At 38.6% G+C, this 15,338-nt stretch overlaps 1 protein-coding gene and 1 pseudogene across 2 annotated transcripts in view; one reads left to right on the top strand and one right to left on the bottom strand.

Annotated features, from left to right (window-relative positions):
• Positions 1-15,338, top strand: part of LOC114027264 — a 229,884-nt pseudogene that overhangs the window by 25,162 nt on the left and 189,384 nt on the right.
• Positions 61-15,338, bottom strand: part of LOC114027265 (TRPM8 channel-associated factor 2-like) — a 41,352-nt gene continuing 26,074 nt past the window's right edge. The window contains exon 4 of one of the 2 annotated variants that reach the window (XM_027841255.1): positions 61-121. The gene's annotated coding sequence lies outside the window, so the exon portion shown is untranslated. Of the gene's footprint in view, positions 122-4,978; positions 5,159-15,338 lie in introns of those variants that run through there. The other variant, XM_027841256.1, reaches the window with a different exon arrangement.

The following is a 15,338-nucleotide window of genomic DNA, read 5'->3' as shown; positions in this document are numbered from 1 at the left end:
TTTCTTTCTTTCTTTCTTTCTTTCTTTCTTTCTTTCTTTCTTTCTTTTTTTCTTTCTTTCTTTTTTTCAGGGAGAGACATTGGCAAGTAGCTCTCTTTGCTTTGGGAAGCACACTGATACTCTGTGAAAACAAAAGCTCATGATGTTTATTTTGGTTTTGACACAGTATGGACCCTGGAAGATCCCTCCCCTGAACTTTCCTTGAACTTTTCCACATGGTCAAGTCTCTAGCCTTCTCCTGAGGCATTGACCTATTCTAGTAATCCTCTCAACTAGTCTTTCATTGTGGCCTACACCCAATCTCCCAATTCTCTGTTACCTCCAAACTAACCCTGGCCTTCATTGTCTGTTACATCCCGATTGCCCCTGGCCACTTCCAATCCTTGGTTCTATCTATACCCCTTCTCTGTTCCCATAGTCTTTTCTATAAAAGATCCATCTTGCCTCCATTAAAGGGCTCAGTTTCAATCTAGCCTGCTTGTCAATACAAGCACCACAAATGCTCATATTCCTTAAGAGTCTGGCCTAAAGGGGGGGATTCTTAAAATCTTTCCCACCCTGATCTGTGTTCTAATAAACCTTGTCATTGGCTGAAAGAAAGATTGGATCAAATTCATTTGAGGAAGGACCTGTGTCACTATTTGGGGGTCCCAGCACCCTTAAACCTCAACAATTTCAGTCTCAAAATTGGAAGGGACCTTGAAGGCCACCTAATCCAATCTACTCTCAGCCCAACCCGCAGGTTATTATTTTTTCATTTTTTTTCAATTAGCAAGCACTTATTTCTCTCCCTTCTCCTAAAAGAAAAATAAAACTTGTAACAAATAAACAATCAACCAAAGCAAATTTTCATAGTGTTGAAAATGTTAAAAAATGTAGGATTCATTCTGAGTCTCAAGTATGTCATTTTTCTGTCGGGAAGCGGGTTATGTTTTTCATCAGTCCTCTGGGATCACGTTGATCATTACATGAAAATTCTGAAGTCTTTCTAAATTGTTCATTTTTACAATATTGTCCTTACAAATAGTTTTCCTGGTAGTACTGAACAGTTGATTTTTCTAACCACTGTTAAATAAGAATCCTCTCTACAATATAAGCACAAGTGCTCAACCAGCTTTTGCTTGGAAGCCTTCAGGAGGAAGTCTGCCCCTCCTGAGGCAATCCATTCTACTTTATGATAGCTATCATTGCTGGTAGGTGCTCCCTCACATCCTTTAACAAGCCCAAATTTGTCTCCCTACAACTCTCTTTATGCTATCTAAGAAACTCTAGAAAAAGGTATAGATAAAGTTATGCCCACTCCCTAAGGGACTGAGTGAGGCAAAAGGATAGTGTCCAGTGGCAGCTCTCCAATTTCAACCTAGTTAGGGCAATTAATCAAAAGCAATCCTCCCTCCACAGCTACTCCTTATGTTAGGTGTGCACCTCAGAGCTAATTGGTGGCACTGGGATCATTTGTGGGAAGCATAATCCTAAAAATAAATAAAAAAAACCATGGAATAAATAGTAGAGATAACACAAAACTGTTTCAATGAGTAAATGTGGCCATGCCAACCTCAAACAAACTAAGTTCAAATTTGCATTCTGCTACTTATAAGCTCAGCAGCTAGGTGGCATAGTAGAGAGATTATTGGGCCTGGAGTCAGTTCAAATCTAGCCTCAGACACTTCTAGCTGTGTGACTCTGGGCAAGTCACTTAACCCTGTTTGCCTCAGTTTCCTCATCTGTAAAATGAACTGGAGAAGAGAATGGCAAAGCACTCCAGTATCTTTGCCAGGAAAACCCTGAAAGGGGTCACAGAGAATCAGACAGGAGTGAAAAATAAGTAAACAACACAAAAACTTACCACCTGTGTGGACTTGTGGGAATCATTTAAGATCTCTGGATTTTAGTTTCCTCATATGTAAGATGAGGAGGTTGGACTCGATGGCCTCCAAAGTCCATTCACCTTTCAGTCTATGATTGTATCATCCCTATGTCTGTCCATGTAGGATTCCTATATCTCTGTCTGTAAAGGAAACTTGCTGGTTTAATTAGATAGGAGCAATATTTGTTTGTCATTGCATATAATGGTTACAGAGAGACAGCAATAAGACAATGGTGACAGAAAGAATGCTGAGTAACAGAGTTTGTGGAGGAGAGTGAAGTGTGAGAAGACTGGAAAGGTAGGGAGGAACAAGGTTGGGAAGAATTTTAAAAGCCAAACAAAGGATTTGATATTTGATCCTGGAGGTAACAGGGAGCCAGTGGAGTTTACTGAAAGAGTGACATGGGCAGACCTACATTTTAGGAAGGTCACTTGTATAGCTAAATGGAAGATAGCCTGGGGTGGAGAGAGACTTGAGGCAGGGACACCAAGCAGAAAGCTATTGTGGTAGTACAAGCATGAAATGATGCCCGCCCCAGGCTGGTGGCAGTGTCAGAGGACAGAGAAGGGAATGGAGATGAGAGACATCATGGAGATAGAAATGATAGGACTTGGCAGTAAATTGAATATGTGGGTGAGTGAGTCTGGGTGACTGGGAGGACGGTGGTTCTTTTGGGAGTAAATTGGGAAGAGAAGAGAGCTTGGAGGAAGGAAGATAATGAATTCTTTTTTGGCCATGATATCTTTACTTTCATACTTGCAAGTATGTGTTGAATATCTACTGGGGGGCCAAGGGGTCTTATGATATCTGTTCTGTGAGTACTAAGAAAAGAGAGGGACAGAAGAGAAGCCAGGGCTAAACAAACACAATCTCAAAGAGCCTATTTTCCTTTCCCTATTTCCCTCTGCACCCTTTCTTTATTTCCTTGACCTCCCTTCACAGTCTTTCATCTTCTCCATGATAGTTATTTGTTACCAAGCTCAGTTAAAGGCTTTTGTTTGGGCAACCTTCTTCGGACCACTTGGGCCATGAAGGCAAGACTCCAGTCAGGTTGTAGGAAACAGCTCCCCTTTCCACATAGGTAATGAACTACTGGGAAGAAACCTCATGATGTAGGCAATACTAGCACAGGTATAGGCAGAATATCAATATGAAATACTCACATCCCTTGGAAGAGTCAACCTGAAAGATTATATTTAATATCATTTCTTAGCATGGGGGGTAAATTTTGCTCTCCCAATAGAGTATCTGAAGAAATATACATGTATATATATATGTATATCTATGTGTATATATAAGCATACATATAGGCATACATACATTTACACACACTTTTTTCCCTACATACTGTACAATTGTCTATCTAGGTTTTAGGTGGGACATGAAGGGCAGGGTTCCTGACACTTTAAAGGAATTGATATCCCAGCCACCACATGATGAAGTACAATAGAAATATTCTCTCTGTATCACTTCCCAACCTACACATTTATTCACCACATATTTACACATATAAACACACATGCATTTACATGTACATATATGAATGTATATAGACACATATACATGTATGCATATGTGCACATACACACACAAACACACATATATATATATATTTACACACATACATATATGCCTTTCAACCTGCATGTCCACTTTATCTGTTCGTGTGAGAGAGAATGTGTGAGGGTTCATATAATGATATCTGCATGCACGCATGTGGATTTGGGTGCATATATGAGGGAATATTAAAGATATATATGGTTTTCATGCATATACAGATAACTGCGAGCAGGATAGATGAGTGCATCTGGATATGTAAATATGTGAAGAGGTGTGTAAATGTGCACATCTATTTTCATTTATTCAACAACTATTTATTACGTGCCTATTATATGACATTGTGCAAGGTGTTAGGTGTTATATAAAGACAAAAATTAAATTAAATATTGTGCTGTATTCCCTTTCACTTTTTATTTTCCTGGCTGAATGCTTCCCACCTTCCCACTCAATCCCTAATCACCTTCCTTGTGGAAAAGAGGGAATCGAAAGGCTCCACTGTACTCTAGCCCATTCCCTCCACCTTCCCAAAGTTGATAAGACAGTTGCCACTCCTTCCCCTTGGGAGGATAAACATGAATACTTACACCACTGGGATAAACAGGAAATCACCAACTACAATACTTCTAGTAAAACTGAGGGTCATTGGGCCTTAAAATTTGTACTAGAAATGGGCCTTAAAGTCTGCTAGGCCTTATCAGCTGGCCTGCCACTTAACTTGACCGATTCTTAGGCATTGCTATTTTACATGCCAAAGCCTCTCAAGGGCTCCTGTGCCTTACCACTCACTGTAGCTGAACCTTTATGGTCACTGCACCCTTCTATCTGCTCTGTAGCCAAGCCCTCCTATACATATTATCTTCTCTATTTAGTATGTTGATATCTCATTCACTCTAATGGAGGAAACATGCACACAGATAAATAAATACAAAAAAAAATTATAAATTTTAGAAAGTGGGCACCAGCAACTGGCATAAGCCTCTGTGTAGAAGGTGGTACTTGAGCTAAATGAGAGAGAAATTTATTCTGGGCATGAGGGCCAGTTTATGCGAAAGAATGGAGGTGGGAAATATAACATCCTGTATGGGGAACAGTAAGTAGGAAGATTTGGCTTGAACAAATAACTTAAGAAAACCACTTTTAAAGAATCTCTACCCTAAATTCTATTGTAAAGCAAGAAATCTCTAGAAGTAAAAATAATCCCATCCCTCAATATATATGTTAAACAAATTTATAATTTTGTATATTATATAAAATATATATTGCATAAAAGCAGGACACACTATATTAATGATTATGGCTGTTATTTATTGACAAATTTATGGAATACAAAACTTGATATAGTCATCCCTTCATCTGATCAAAAACAACAACCTCAAATTAATGTGGGAGTGGGTGTGTGTTTTGCCTTCCAGGGGAAAGAAATAACAAAACAGCAGCCACTCTACTTGTTTGCTTCACCTTGCATTAAAAAATGAAACAAAATAAAACAAAAACAAATAAACAAAAATTAAGAGTATGTTGATCTCAGATTCTTTACCAGGAATGCAAAGTTTCCTATGATCTTTCTCCTTTCTTCTAATGGCTCAGCCACCAGTCCATCAACACTCTCTCATCTCTGAACTAGGCATCCATCTTTTATCTTTCTTCTTCCAAGCATTCCAGCCATGCTCAGGCATGAAATCTCTCTTCAGGAAGGGAAATTCATCTCCTCTCTGATATTATCTCCTGATCTGAATAATTTATACATACAATGAACACTTCAGGTTTAAAATCACCATCACTTTTTAGGTGTTAAAAGCATAAAAATTAAAATGAGCATTTAGAAGAAAAAAGCACAATCTTTACAAATTCCAAACTGCTTTCTTCTGAGAGCTAGAACAACAATGGAGAGTAGGAAGTGAAGGGATAAGTTTTCCCTAGGTTGAAGAAGAAAGAAAGAAAGAAAGAAAGAAAGAAAGAAAGAGAAAGAAAAGAGAGGGAGAGAGAAAGAAAATAAGGAAAGAAGAAAGAAAGGAAGAAAGGAAGAAAGGAGGGAGGAAGGAAGTGATGAAGGAAGGAAGGGAGGAAGGAAGGAAAGGAGTAAGGAAGGACGGAAAAAAAGAAAGAAAATTTATGCTATAAGTAGTGAAGAAACAACAACAAAAAAAAAAGGCAAGAAGGATAGTCCTTGCTTAAGAAGCTTAGATTCTAATGGGGAAGATAATATGAAAGTGGAAAGGGATTGGAGGAAGAAAAGAAGAAGTTTCTTTCCCTGCTCTTGGCTTACTCTGGGTCAACAATGCATATGTCTGCCACACTTCCACTGTCCTGATTCTCAGCAAATTGTCTTGTAAGGTGATCCACCCTTTCCTCCTTTAGTTTAGCATGGCATCCCCTACATAATCATCTCTTCACATTCACTGCTTGTGATGGATTCTCTGGCCTCTCTCTCATTTCCACCTCCCCCTTTAACCTTAAGGTCAGAGTCAGGTGAAGATCCTGGAATTTCAGATGGTAAATAAGCTTATATTATCTAGCAGAGCAGGTAGCTAAATTCTTCAAGGTTCCTGAGTTCTAGCCTCTTGTGGACCGAGCCTCAAACAAGCTACAAATACATAAGTATCTACATGTATATTTTTTGTGATGGATTATACTTGCATAGGGGTGTGTATATGCCAAAATAGCCAGATAGTCTGACACTTAAGATCCTCAATCATCTGGCTCTAACCTACTTTTCTAACCATATTTTAATATATTTCTTCTCAGGTATTCTATGACCCTTCCAACCTGGACTATTTGTTGTTCCTAACCTTATCCAGTACCATCCTACCTCCATGCATTTGTCCATGTCACCCTCTATGTCTAGAATCCCATTTCTTCACACTTGTATCTGTTGAAATCTTGGTGCTGCTTCAGCACCTAGCCATCTTCTCTACAAAGCGTTGTTTGATTCTCTAAGGTCAAAGTGTTGTTTTCCTTCTCAGTTTCCTTATAACATTTTATTCCCATCTCTATTGCCTCTATTTATCTCTTTTTATTCAGCACCCATGTTTCTGAATATGCTTTATACTTCAAATGGATTGTAAGCTGCTTAGAGGCAGGACTTATATTGCTTTTCACATTTATATACTCAGCATCTAGTACAATACTAACACATGGAGGGTACTTAATAACCTTATTGAATTAAATTAACATGTGCTAGCTTTTCCACTCAGAAAAGAGTTTGAGTTTAACCACATGGCAATATAAGTCTACCTCTTCTACCATGGCTTCAGGACAATACTGTGATTACTGCCTCTTTACTCATTGCCCTCTTATCTCCAAGAATATGGTTCCCTCTTCTTTGCTTTATATCTAATCAGTTACCAGGTAGGCTAATTCCACCTCTCTCCTCTTCTCTATTCCCATTGTCACAAGCCCTAATTATCACCCACTTGCACTAATGCAGAACTGAATACAGAAAACCAATTACCTTACAGTCATTCCAATATTGATTCTCCTCCCCTGCTGTCCTTCATAGAAGTGCTATAATTATTTTAGAGTATGAAAGGATCTGGTTATATCATTTGTCTGTTAAAAATATCATTAGTAACTCTCTATTTTCTCCTGAGTTAGGTAGAATTCTTCTGCTTGGCATTCTTAGCTTTGCACAAGCTAGCACTATCTTGTTCCTCTCCCACCATTCTCTGTTTCTATTCATTTGGACTACTATTATCAGTGGAAGTTGAAAAGAAAAGGTACAGTACTATTCCAGTGACAACAGTACTTTTCCTCTGTTAATTATTTCCTATTTAACCTGAATATAGCTTATTTATTTTTTTTTTTGCATGTTGTCTTCCCCATTAGATTGTAAGTTCCTTGAGGGCAGGGGCTGTCTTTGGCTTCTTTTTGTATCCCCAGCACTTAGTATGGTGTCTGGTACATAATAGGTACTTAAAAATGTTGATTAATTGATTGGTTGATTTTTCATTTTTCAACGTATGTATAGCCTCCAGGTCTGTAGGAAGAACTTTTTGATTCTGTGTCCTTAGACCCAGGTCAATGGTTAGAAAAACCTTTGAAGTAGGTTTCACAGAACTGATTTTTTGCCCCTCTCATCTTCATTTCCATGCCTAGCAAGTCACTTGATTATTTTTCTTCACCCACCCCCAAACCTAGAAAATACAATTGTTTCATAATGTATAATTTTTGACTTCTTTCTTACATTCATTTGAAGTTTCAGTGATTTCAGAGGAGAAAGGCTAGGGAGATAGACAGATTTTAGGGGGAAGAGGGAAGGAAGTAGCAAAATGTGAGGTGTGCAAGGTTAGAATTTTGAGATATTCGGAGAACTGTTGGGCAGGGAGGAACTGAGATCTCAACAAATGGCATATTGTGGCAAATCTCATTAAGATTTCAGAAATTATCACTCTTAGAGCACTAGTGTAGAGAAAATCTATTTTCCCAATTTGCTAAAAGAATGTTAGTTAATGCCATGAATTTGGACAATTCACTTAACCTCTCTGAAACTCAGTTTTGTCTTCTGTAAAATGGAGGTAATAATACAGTATCAGTCTCATAAGGTTAGAGTTATAGAGTTTGTTAATCAGTTCAGTACTACCAGGATTTGTTTATTTTTTTAAGGCAAAACACTCAAATATTTCCCTTCTATTTCTCAAGGGAAGTAATTGAATAGAAATGTTAATAGCTTATCAGAAAATTATCTTTTCTTCTAGACCCTGAACGTTTCCATTTCAGTCTCTTCCTTCCATCCCTACAAACTACCATTATATGGCCAAGTACAACCAGACATGGGTGAGTGAGTTCATGCTCTTAGGACTGTCTAATGACCAAAAGTCTCAGATCTGCCTCTTTGCCCTTTTCCTGGCCATGTACTTGGTGACTATGCTGGGGAACATTCTTATCATCCACCTGATCAGGCTGGACAGCCGACTCCGCACCCCCATGTACTTCTTCCTTAGCATCCTCTCCATTGTGGATATCTGCTACATGAACAGCACTGTCCCACAAATGCTCATCCACTTCCTGTCTTCAAGGAAGTCCATCCCATTCACTAGCTGTGTATTTCAGTTGTATATCTCTTTGGGATTGGCTGGGACTGAGTTCTTCCTGCTGGGAGCAATGGCATATGACCGCTATGTGGCAGTGTGCTATCCCCTACACTACACAGTCATCATGCACGGAGGGCTGTGCATGGCTCTGGCTGCTGCCTGTTGGGCTGCTGGTTTCCTGAACTCACTCATGGAGACAATCATTACCTTTCGACTTCCCCTGTGTCAGGATATTATCAATCACTTTGTCTGTGAGACATTAGCAGTGCTGCGTTTGGCCTGTGTGGACGTTTCCTTCAACAAGGTCATGGTGACCTTCTCAGGCTTTGTGGTCATCATGTTACCCTGTTCCTTGGTCCTGTTCTCCTATGCCCAGATTGTTAAAGCCATTCTGCGTATCCGTTCTACTCAGGGACGTCACAAAGCCTTTGGGACCTGTGCCTCCCATCTCACTGTGGCCTCCCTTTGCTTTGGGGCCACCATCTTCACCTACATGTGGCCCCGCACCACCTCCACAGTTGAACTTGAGAAGATGATAGCTTTATTCTATACTGTAGTGGCCCCTATGCTGAACCCTATGATCTACAGCCTGAGGAACAAAGATGTGATGAGTGCACTGAGGAAAGCAATGGGGAGACCATCTGAAGAAAAATGACCATCCCAATGCTCCTTCTACTCCACTCCAAGAATTAACTTCCCACCTATCACAAGAAGGGATGTTAAGTGAAGCAGTGACAATTATTTCCTTTCTCCTCAGACACCTGAACAGATAGGCAATGGCAGTCAGAGTTTTTTATAGTTTGTTCTTTAACTCAACATTTGTGGGTGCCTCCAATGTGCAGAGCACTAGGTAAGGATGTAAGGAAGATATGAAAATCAATCCAGCATAGTGCCTGCTCTCATGGACCTTACTGACTATTAGGGGAGATATGACATTGTCATGTAGTGGGCATACCAATTTGCACATGGCTTAAAGTGTCTGAGCTGCATTTCCCCAGTGGCCCTCCTTTATGGGGACACTGTACAGACTGAGCAAAGCACAGATGTTTGTGATACAGCACACATTGTGAACTCCGATTGGAGAGCAGACTTGAGGGAGATCAGTCACATAGCTTGCTGGGTAGTTTAGCAGCACTTTGGAGAACAGAAAAGCAGGAAGTGAAACATAAATATTTTTTCTGATTGGGAGGCATAATGTCCAGATATAGGAAGGTAACGGTCCTTGGTCAAACTATACCTAAAATATCGAATTTTTAGGAAAAATACTGATAAGGGCAGGGATGTAGTATAGTCAAATGGAAAAAAAAATGCAATAGATTTGGAGTCAGAGGACTTGGGTTCAAATGTTGGTTCTGTTATAACTACCCATATGACCTTGAGCAAATCCATTCACCAATCTAGACCTTTAAAGATCTAAGGATCTTTTTAATCCATTAAAAAAAAAAGAATGGTCTAGTGGATAGACTTATCTCCCTGACTTCAAAATCCAGCCTCAGATACTTATAGCTGTGTGACCTTGGGTAAGTCATTTAACTCTGTTTGCCTCAATTCCTTTTCTGTAAAATGAACTGGAGAAGGAAATGGCAAACCACTCCAGTATCTTTGCCAAGAAAACCCCAAATGGGCTCATGAAGAGTCAGACACAACTGAAATGACTGAACAACAATAATCTTCCCCTCAAAACTAAGTCTAGACGGAGGGTCCATGGAGTAGGGGATAGACAGATGGCCTTAGAGCCAGGAAGACCTGGGTTCCAGACCTGCATCTGATAAATACTGGCTATGTGATACTGGACAAATAGTCACTTAACCTCTTAGTGCCCAAGGCAAGGTTCTCAGAAGCCAGCCTTCATTGGTAGAAGGACTCTCCCGTATTTTTTTTTTTATTAAGAAAAAACACACCACATTGGATGATTGACAAATAGCCCATTTTTTCAAGTCTAGCTTTTATTATAGCTATTAGGTTTTCAATTTTTAAGTTTAAAAATTATAATTAACAAGTATTTATTTTATCTCCTTATCTCCCTCTCTTAAGGAAAGAAAAGAGAGGACAGGAGAAGAGAAGAGAGCAGAGGAGAGAGGAGAGGAGAGGAGGGAATACAAAAACTCTTGTAAGAAATAAAAATAATTGAGCAAATACAAGTTCTCTCACTTGCCATGTCTAAAAATATATGTGTCTCATTCTGCATTTTTAGTTCATCACCTCTTTGTCTAGAGGTGGATAGCATATCTTATTGATGGTCCTCTAGTCATGGCACTGATCAGAGTTCTAAAGTCTTTCAATATTATTTTTCTGTATAATGTTTGTTTTCATTGTATGAGTTATTCTCTTAGTGCTACTCACTTCATTCTGCGTAAGTCTATGAAAGACTTCTCAGTTTTCTCTCACACTATTTTATCATTTCTTATAGCACAACAGTGCTCTATACATTTATATACCATAATTTATTTAGCCATTCACCAAAAGGTGGGTATTCCTTTCAATTCCAGTTTTTTGCTACTATAAAAAGAGATGTTATAAATATTTTTGTATATATGGGTCCTTTTCTCTTTGATCTCTTTGGTGCATAGACATAGTAGTGGTGGAACTGAGTCAGGAGTTACGCACATTTTAGTTACTTTTTGGGCAAAGTCCCAAACTACTTTTCAGAATGGCTGGACCAATAGACAGTTCTATTGATAGTATATTGGTGTGCCTCTTTTCCTGCAGACCTTGCAACATTTGTCATTTTCTTTTTTCTAATCTTTGCTAATTTGATGTGCATGCTAGAATCTCAGAGATGCTTTTATTTATATTTATTTAATTATTAGTGATTTGGAGCATTTTTCATATGATTGTTGGTATCTTGGGTTTCTTAATTTGAAAACTGCCTATTTGGTCATTTATTTATTAAGGAATGGCTAGTAGAGAGACTTTTACGAACGGAAGTTTCCCTATGACAATGAAATAATAGGTTCAGTTATTCTTCTTATACTTTGAAGTATACACTTTAGACCCTTCATGGACCAGTAACCAGAAGTCTGAAGGTTGAGTTGCCTGTTGAAGGTTAATAGGAAAGGGAAAATGAAGAGGAAGATGGCCAAGCAGAATGGAGATACCTGCTAACCATATTCCTCCATCCTCAGCTTGCAGACTGGGTCTTCATACTAATATCTTCTGACATTGGCAGGGTCATGACAAAAAAGGAATGGAGTCATTATCAGATGTCTCCACTCACCACTATGTTAAAGGTAACTAAGCCATGGCAATGAGGGAACACCTAGCCTCCACATCAAGCCCATCACATCCCAAACATGATCATTAGCACTTGCTGTGAAAGTGCATGGAGTTGTGGAGCTAAGATAATAGATTAGGGGCAGTCACCCAGCTATACTCTCCTGACATTTCGCTTCAAACAACTTTAAAATAATGCCTCAAATAAACTTGGGAGAAGCAGAGCCAACAAAAGGTCAGGGTGAGACATTTTTTCCAGCCTAAGAAAACCTGAGAGGTCAGGAGGAGAAGTCTGTGGCACTGGAGTAAAGACCTGTCCAGAGCCCACACACATAGCAGTGGCTATAGCAACCATGGCAGAAGCAGCAACTTCAGGAGCTCTTCTCCCAGAGATGGCAAGGGGGTTGGACAACTGGTCAGAAAGAGATTACAGGGGAGACACTTTCCTGGCACTGGGTATAGCTGGTGCTCATTAGTAACTTTACTGCCCATATTCAGTTCTGGGTCATAGTTCCAGGGCAGAGAGGAGCAATGATGGTTAATCACTAGGGATTAGGGGCCTTGGTTACAGTTCCAAGACAAAGGGGAATGCCGGTGTGTAGAGCTGCAAAGGACCAGAAGCCTAATTAAAGCCTAATTAAAAGAGATAATCAGAGAAACTATATTATGCCAAAAGTTACTATAGACAACGTAGTAATATCAAAAAATTTTTACAGCAAGTTTCTCTGATAAAATTTTCACTTCTCAACTGTGAAAGTCTTGGCTACTCTGATATAATGTATTCTGTACTCAATACAACGATCCAAGACAATTCCAAAGGACTCACAATGAAAAAATGCTACCTACCTCCAGAGAGAAAACTGATGAACAATGAATGCAAATTGAAGTATAATTTTCTCACTTCATTTTTCTTGCTTTTTTAAAAATATGGCTAATATAGGAATATCTTTTACATAATTTCACATGTATAATTGATATTTTTGCTTTGCTTCTCAGTGGGAGAATTTCGAACTCAAAATTAAAAAGAAAAAAGTATTTAAAATATAAAAAATTGAAAAAAATTTAAAAGTGCATGGAATAACTGAGCAATTTTTATGTTCCTACTGTGTTGAGAAGTTGATAGTTCTGTAAGAAGGCAGTGGCTATCTACTTTCCCCCTTTCAAAATGCAAGTGACAGGAAACTGGGGGAGAGATTAGACTGAGCCTTCTGTACCTTGGGCTTCCGTGGGAGATAGAGTGGTTATTGAGGTCATGATGGTTGGGAAAGCTACTGCTGTTAATTTTCTTAATATCATATTGTGTGCTGTTTTAAATAGTTTTCTTCTTTACTGCTGAATGATTTGTCTAAGTGATTTAACACAGCTGGATATAAAACAAAGTTGCAAATTTTCAGCAGGAAAGGGCAATGAATATTAGATTTAACAGGATTTCTTAACTTGGGGTCTGTGAACTTTTAAAAAAAAATTGTATTTTGATAGCTGTATTTTAATATAATTGGTTTCCTTTACAATCATTTTATTTTTTTGGCATTTTTTTTTCTGAAACATTTTTCTGAAAGAGTCCGTGTGCTTCACCAGACTGCCAAAGGGGTGTATGATATACAAACAAGTTAAAAACCCCAATCTAGAACCTGATAGTAATCAGGAAAATAAATCCTTCCAAAGGGATTGCACACAACACTCTCAGATCCCCATATATATTCATATACAAAACCTATAATGCAAAACAGATTATGAGAAGTGCACAAAAATTCACAAATTGTTCAGAGGAAAAAAATATTTCTGCCTTTGGTGAACAGAGAAGGAGGTGGCACATAAAGATAGCTTCTGAATAAGATGTATATCATCCAGAATAAGAAAAGTGATAGTTTCCATATATTTTGTCCTGATCAAGCATTTAGAAAATCATGTTGTTAGGAAGGACATCAATAAACTTCTTCTTGTTCAGTTGTTTTTTTTTTAAGTCATGTCCAACTCTCTGTGATGTCCTTTGAGATTTTCTTGGCAAAGACACTGGAGTGATTTGCCATTTACCTCTCCAGCTCATTTTACAGATGAGGAAACTGAGGCAAACAGTATTAAATGACTTGGCCAGGGTCACACAGCTAGTAAGTGTCTGAGGCTAGATTTGAATGCAGGTTGATGAGTCTTCCTGACTCCAGGCTGGCAATCTATCCACTGAGCCATGTAGCTGCCCCATCAATAAGCTATGTAAGACCAAAACATGAAGTCAAAGTTATAAGAACTAAAGTTACAGAAGACCAAAAAAGAAGTACCTGAGATTGTGAAGGGCTCCAAGATCATGCTCTATGAATAATGATTGAAGAAACTGGTAAAATTGGGAAAACTTGGAAGAGACAACTTAGTGGTGCCATGTTAACTCTTTCTTGGTATTTGAAATGGAATAGTTTTCCTTAGAAGGCAGTGGATTTCCCCTCATTTGAGTTCTTCAAGTAGAGATTGGAATACCACTTGCTGAGAATATTGTAAAGCAAATTCTTGCTAAGATATGGGTCAGACTACATGGATTTTATATTCCTTTCCAACCTTGAGATTTTGTGATTCTGTGACTATCAATGGTGAGTCTCTTTATGTGCAGGAGATTTGATTATATATGGGACCTTTCTGTCTTTAATTGTTTGGGTTATATACCAGGATCTCTGGGTCAAAGGGCTCCAGAAATTTAGTGACTTTTCTCTCATGATTCTAAATTATTTTCTAGAATGTTTCGATAAATTTACAGCTCTACCAATTGTAATATTAGGTTGACTGTCTTCCCACAATCCCTCCAAAACTGATTTAAGACTATGAGATTGAAAAGGGAAAAGAATCCAGGCCAATTAAGGAGTATGCAAAAGAATAAAGCAGGGCCAGGGAAAGCTGGGGAACAGAACCTAAAGAGGTCATGTCTAGTAGGAGAGGAAGTCCATTCCTAAGTGCAAATCAAGCACATAAGACAAGGGAAGTGAAATAATTAGAGGGTAAAGCAAATGAATAGAGTGGATGGGTGGATAGGACAATTTGGTGAAAGCTAGGAATTTGGTACAAGGCTGAAGAAGAGATAGGTGTGGCTGTGGAGTTGTTAATTATAATAATAGCAAATGTTTATGTGGTCCTTATAATCAATACTTCTAGTACTTACATAAGATTTGCAAAAATCTTTTTGTACATTATCTGATTTGAGATTTGGCAGCCTGGTAATTGGTTCAGTAGATATGGTGTTGGACTTGGAATCTGGAAGAATGGGATTCAAAGTCTGCCTCAGACATTTATTAGGTGTGTGACCCTGGGGAAGTCGATTAACCTCTTTCTTACTCAGTTTCTTCATCTGTAAAATGGGGATAATATTAACACTTACCTCACAGGATTGTTGTGAGTTGACATTTGTAACAAGAGCTTTGCAAACCTTAAAGCATATAAATGGTAGCTAGCTGATGCTCGCACCAACCTGTGAGGTCTATGTGATTATTATTCCCATTTTATAGGTGACTAAAATCATGGCAGAGTAAGGTTAAGTGACTTACTCAGAGTCATACACCTAGTAAATGCCTGAGGCAGGACTCAGTGCAAGTCATCTTACTTTGAGGTGCAGTGCCTCATCTATCTGGCTTACTAAAGAGAGAGAGATTAGTGTGGTTGTCAAGTTATTGTTGTTATTCAGTTGTTT

The sequence above is a fragment of the Vombatus ursinus genome, unplaced genomic scaffold (assembly GCF_900497805.2).
Source record: "Vombatus ursinus unplaced genomic scaffold, bare-nosed wombat genome assembly UNPS02014858.1, whole genome shotgun sequence".
NCBI lineage: Eukaryota > Metazoa > Chordata > Mammalia > Diprotodontia > Vombatidae > Vombatus > Vombatus ursinus.
Note: the sequence above shows the minus strand (reverse complement) of the source record. Positions and strands in the feature narration are given on the sequence as shown.